This window comes from Mobula hypostoma, chromosome 24 (assembly GCF_963921235.1).
Source record: "Mobula hypostoma chromosome 24, sMobHyp1.1, whole genome shotgun sequence".
In the NCBI taxonomy this organism is placed as follows: Eukaryota; Metazoa; Chordata; class Chondrichthyes; order Myliobatiformes; family Myliobatidae; genus Mobula; species Mobula hypostoma.
The window spans coordinates 21,236,928-21,243,672 of NC_086120.1; positions in this window are offsets into that span (position 1 = coordinate 21,236,928).

Sequence of the window (6,745 nt, forward strand, 5' to 3'; positions counted from 1 at the left end):
GTAGATTGTAAGGTCAAGAATCCCAGCAATTCAATTGCATTGCCTACTGAGTGTCTGTGGGTGGAAATTAGAAACAGGAAGTGGTCAATAACAACCCAATAGTAACAGGGACGTTGAGGAACAGATAGGGAGAGAGATTCTGGAACTGTGCAATCAAAGCAGGGTTGTCGTGGTGGGAAATTTTAATTTCCCCAATATTGATTGGCATCTCCCTAGAGCAAGGGGTTTAGATGGGATGGAGTTTGTTAGGTGTGTTCAAGAAGGTTTCCTGACACAATATATAGATAAGCCTACAAGAGGAGAGGCTGTATTCGATCTGGTATTCGGAAATCAACCTGGTCAGGTGTCAGCTCTCTCAGTGGGAGAGCATTTTGGAGATAGTGATCGCAATTCTATTTCCTTTACCATAATATTAGAGAGGGATAGGAGCAGACAAGTTAGGAAAACATTTAATTGGATTAAGGGGAAATATGAAGCTATCATGCAGGAACTTGGAAGTATAAATCGGGAGCAGATGTTCTCAGGAAAATGTACGGTGGAAATGTGGCAAATGTTCAGGGGATATTTGCGTGGCGTACTGCATAGGTATGTTTCAGTGAGACAAGGAAAGGATGGTAGGGTACAGGAATCATGGTGTACAAAGGCTGTTGAAAATCTAGTCAAGAAGAAAAGAAAAGCTTAAGAAAAGTTCAAAAAATCAAGTAATGGTAGAGATCTAGAAAATTATAAGGTTAATGGGAAGGAGCTTAAGAATGAAATTAGGAGAGCCAGAAGAGGCCATGAGAAGGCCTTGATGAGCAGGATTAAGGAAAACCCCAAGGCATTCTACAAGTATGTGAAGAGCAAGAGGATAAGACATGAGAGAATAGGACCAATTAACTGTGACAATGGAAAAGTGTGTATGGAACTGGAGTAGATAGCGGAGGTACTTAATGAATACTTTGCTTCAGTATTCACCATGGCAAAGGACTTGGCCGATTGTAGGGATGACTTACAGCAGACTGAAAAGCTTGAGCAGATAGACATTAAGAAAGAGGATGTGCTGGAGCTTTTGGAAAGCATGAAGTTGGATAAGTCACCGGGATAGGACGAGATATACCCCAGGCTACTGTGGGAAGCGAGGGAGGAGATTGCTGAGTCTCTGGCAATGATCTTTGCATCATCAATGAGGACAGGAGAGGTCCCGGAGGATTGGAAGGTTGCGGATGTTGTTCCCTTACTCAAGAAAGGGAGAGTCAAGATAGCCCAGAAAATTATAGACCAGTGAGTCTTACTTCAGTGGTTGGTAAATTATAGAACATAGAATAGTACAGCACGGTACAGGCCCTTCGGCCCACAATGTTGTGCCGACCCTCAAACCCTGCCTCCCATATAACTCCCCACCTTAAATTCCTCCATATACCTGTCTTGTAGTCTCTTAAATTTCACTAGTGTATCTGCCTCCACCACTGACTCAGGCAGTGCATTCTACGTGCCAACCACTCTCTGAGTAAAAAATCTTCCTCTAATATCCCCCTTGAACTTCCCATCCCTTATCTTAAAGCCATGTTCTCTTGTATTGAGCAGTGGTGCTCTGGGGAAGAGGCACTAGCTGTCCACTCTATCTATTCCTCTTATTATCTTGTATACCTCTATCATGTCTCCTCTCATCCTCCTTCTCTCCAAAGAGTAAAGCCCTAGCTCCCTTAATCTCTGATCATAATCCATACTCTCTAAACCAGGCAGCATCCTGGTAAATCTCCTCTGTACCCTTTCCAGTGCTTCCATGATTGATGGAGAAGATCTTGAGATGCAGGATTTATGAACATTTAGAGAGGCATGATATGATTAGGAATAGTCAGCATGGCTTTGTCAAAGGCAGGTTGGGCCTTATGAGCCTGATTGATTTTTTTGAGGATGTGACTAAACTCATTGATGAAGATAGAGCAGTAGATGTAGATGGATTTCAGCAAGGCATTTGGTAAGGTACCCCATGCAAGGCTTATTGAGAAAGTAAGGAGGCATGGGATCCTAGGGCACCTTGCTTTGTGGATCTAGAATTGGCTTGCTCACAGAAGGTAAACCAAAAGAGTGGTTGTAGATGGGTCATATTCAGCATGGAGGCTGGTGACCAGTGGTGTGCCTCAGGGATCTGTTCTGGGACCCCTTCTTTTTGTGATTTTTATAAATGACCTGGATGAGGAAGTGGAGGGATGGGTTAGTAAATTTGCTGATGACATAAAGGTTGGGGGTGTTGTGGATAGTGTGGAGGGCTGTCAGAGAGGTTACAGTGGGACATTTATAGGATGCAAAACTGGGCTGAGAAGTGGCAGATGGAGTTCAACCCAGATAAGTGTGAGGTGGTTCATTTTGGTAGGTCAAATGTGACGGCAGAATATAGTATTAATGGTAAGACTCTTGACAGTGTGAAGGATGAGAAGGATCTTGGGGTCCATAGGACACTCTAAGCTGCTGCGCAGGTTGACTGTGTAGTTAACAAGGCATATGGTGTATTGGCCTTCATCAACCGTGGGACTGAGTTTAAGAGCTGAGAGGTAATGTTACGGCTATATAGGACCCTGATCAGACCCCACTTGGAGTACTGTGTTCAGTTCTGGTCACCTCACTACAGGAAGGATGTGGAAACTATAAAAAGGGTGCAGAGGAGATTTACCAGGATGTTGCCTGAATTGGAGAGCATGCTGTATGAGGATAGGTTGAGTGAACTTGGCCTTTTCTCCTTGGAGCGACGGAGGATGAGAGGTGACCTGATAGAGGTGGATAAGATGATGAGAGGCATTGATCATGTGGATAGTCAGAGGCTTTTTCGTAGGGCTGAAATGGCTAACACAAGAGGGCACAGTTTTAAGGTGCTTGGAAGTTGATACAGAGGAGATGTCAGCGGTAAGTTTTTTTACGCAAAGAGTGTTGAGTGTGTGGAATGGGCTGCCAGCAATGGTGGTGGAGATGGATACGATAGGGTCTTTTGAGAGTCTCTTGGATAGGTACATGAAGCTTAGAAAAATAGAGGACTCTGGGTAACTGTAGGTAATTTCTAAAGTAAGTACATATTCGGCACAGCATTGTGGGCAGAAGGCCTATATTGTGCTGTAGATTTTCTGTGTTTCTATGACAGTGATGAGTAGATCCAAGGTGGAAAAGAGGCCAGAGGGAAAGGATCAGAAAATGTCCATGGTATTGGATAGAGCCTCCTGGCCATAGAAAGTGGCACTGAGGCAGAGTGGCAGAAGAAGAGCACCTGTGAATGTCTCAAGCCAATATGCCCCATTATGAAAGATCAGTGACCTGAAATACCAACTCTAGTACCGATCCCATGGAGGTCATTTGACCCACTGAGTCAGGTATTAACTGGAAAGGCTAGATATCTGAAATGCATTCAATGTTAAGTTCTGAGGGTGGTCATGTGGTCTGACAGAAAAAGACGTTGTTCCTTGAAATAATTCATCCTAAATTTTTCCCCTCTGATCATGTAGCTTTTCGCCCACTAAGACAAACTCCGTTATTAACAACAAATATGCTGACATCATCAACACTGGTCCTGTTTTGCAGACTCACTTCTATCCCACAGAAGCTGAATACCAGTGTAACCCTCAGATTTGGTCGGCAGCTTTAGTCTAGGGAAGGCAATCTCTGGCCTCGCCAAATGTGTGACATTCGAGGTGCAAAACCTCCATGTTTGTGTGGATGCTGTGTGATTTGTTCCCCTGTTACAAAGCAGTACCACGAAATAACAGACAGTACACCACATGCAATTAAATGGTTTAGCTTTATAATTCTTAAATTGACAAAGGGTTAGTAAAGAAAAGGGCCCATTTTAATAAAACAGTCTAATGTGCACAAGTTAGAGCTCACAGTTTCCCTTCCGCTGGTCCACCATCGATTTCGCGGGCTTTGTCAACTCCCAGTCCCACTCCAAGTACACTTCTTTCTGGTGTCTATGACCTCTCCCTTCCGGCGTCTTCTCTCTCCATCTCTCACTGAACAAAAGACCCAAATCACCTCGGTCTCAGGCACGCAACAAGAAAAAACACTTCCTTCATTGGACAGTGCACATTTCAAAGCCCCCGTTATCTCTAGTCATAACCCAAACACTGCTGCTACAGAAAAACTATTACATTAGCAGTGAAACCTTTCCCAGGGTGTTACATTAGCTTTTTGACATCTTCTCACATCTCCATCTGGATTGGACCCACCCACTGAATGTAAAACCTTTGGTCCCTACATTTGGGCAGGGGACAATCTCTACACATATTCTAGCCTCATCATTCAAATTGTGAACTGTATTTTTGGCTGACAATGTAGAAGCTGTATCCTTAAAATATTAGATTTTTCCATTCAATATGCAGCTGGGTGGTAAAACATTAGATCACCTGCCAAGTCATGCTGTCAGCTGTTGCAATACAGTACATTACAACAATCAAAATAGGAACAGGAGGAGGCATTGGAGCCTCAGGTCTACTCAGCCGTTGAGTAAGACTGTAACCTCAACTCTGCATTTCCATCAATTTGTTATACCCTTCACTCCCCTTTGCTAAATAAATATTAATATACCCTACCTTAGAAATATTCAAAGATTCTGTTTCCACTTCCTTTGTGGAATAGTGTTCCAAATTCATGACTCCCAGAAAGAAAACTGCTGAATTTCTGTCTTAAATGCACCATACATTTTTTTTAAAAAAAATAGTAATCCCCAGCTTTAGATTGCCACACAAGAGAAATAATTCTCTCTACCTTGCCAGGATCTTACATGCTGCAATTAAGTCACTTCTTAATCTCATGCAAAGACAGCCTTAAACCTAACATTTCCTCATTAGACAACCCACAGTTTGCATTTTAGTCTAAGAATCCCCTGAACTGCTCCCAACGCATTAAAATTCTTACATAAAGAGACTGAAATTGTACATTGTATCCTCGGACAACACACATCAAAGTTGCTGGTGAACAAAGGGTCTCGGCCTGAAACGTCGACTGCGCCTCTTCCTATAGATGCTGCCTGGCCTGCTGCGTTCACCAGCAACTTTGATGTGTGTTGCTTGAATTTCCAGCATCTGCGGAATTCCTGTTGATTGTATCCTCGGTGTGGTTTTGAATCTGTTGGAATTCTTTGAGGAAATAACAGGCAGAATAGACAAAGAGTCAGTGGATGTTGTTTGTTTGGTTTTTCTGAAGGCCTTTGACAAGGTGCCACACATGAGGCTGCTAAATAAAATAAGAGCCCATGGCATTACAGGAAAGATACTAGCATGGACAAAGAATGGCTGACTGGCAGAAGAGTGGGAATAAATGGGGCCTTTTCTGATTGGCTGCCTTTCACTAGTGGGGTTCCAAAAGGGTTAGTGATGGGTCTACTACTCTTCATGTTATATTTTAATGATCTGGATGACAGAATTTGTGGATTTGTGGCCAAGTTTGCGGACGATACAGATATAGGTGGTGGTTCAGGTAGTGTTGAGGAAGCAGGGAGTCTGCAGACAGATTAGGACAATGGGCAAAGAAGTGGTAGATTAAATACTGTGTAGGGAAGTGTATGGTCATGCACTTTGGTAGAAGGAATAAATGCGTAGACGATTTTCTAAATGGGAAGGAAATTCAGAAATCAAAGGTCCAAAGGGACTTGGAAGTCCATGTACAAGATTCCCTATAGGTTAACTTGCAGGTTGAGTGGTAGTAAGGAATTCAAATGCAATGTTAGAATTGATTTCAAGAGGAATAGAATATACTGTAAAAGCAATTATTTCATGCTGAGGATTTATAAGGCATTGTTCAGAACACATTTGGAGTGTTGTGAACAGTTTTGGGTCCTATATCTAAGAAAGGATGTGTTGGCAATGGAGAGGGTCCAGAGGAGGTTTATGAAAATGATCCCAGGAATCAGAAGGGTTAATGTATGAGCAGTGTTTAATTGTTCTGGGCCTGTACTCTCTGGAGTTTAGAAGAATGATGGGGTATCTTATTGAAACCTACCAAATACTGAAGGGCCTAGATAAAGTGGATATGGAGAGGATGCTTCTTATGGCGAGAGAATCTAACATCAGGGAGCAGAGTCTCAGATGAGGAGGACATCCCTGTAGAATAGAGATGAGGGGTAATTTCTTTAGCCAGAGGGTGGTTGATTAGTAAGGGAGTCAGAGGTTATGGGGAAAAGGCAGGAGAATGGGCATTGAGGAGGAAAATAATTCAGCCATGATCGAATTCCGAGCAGACTTGATGGGCCAAAATGGCCTCATGCTGCTCTTCTGTCTTATGGTCTTGCAAATGCCCTATGTGACTAAAGCACAACCTCCCAAACTTTGTATTCAATTCCCCAGCAATAAATTTAACAATTCTGTTATTTTTCCCAATTACTTGCTGTATCTACATGTTAATCTTTTCTAAATCATCCATTAGGATACTCAGATCCCTTTGCTTCAGAGCTCTTAATTAAGTGGTAACTGTTGACCTCTGCTGTTTGTGATGAAACATATATAGCCTGAATGAAAATGTAGATGTGTGGGATAGTAAATTTGCAGATGATAGAAAGATTGTTGGTTTTCTGAATTGTGTAGAAGATTGCCAACAGATTCAACAGGACATAAATCTGTTACAGATATAGGCAAAGAAATGGGAGATGGAGTTTAATGTGGGCAAACGTGAGGTGTTGCACTTTCTGAGATCAGATGTAAATGGATAGTACACTGTTAATGACAAGAGCTTTAATAGTGTTGATGTACAGAAGAATCATGGAGTCCAAGTGCATAGCTCCCTG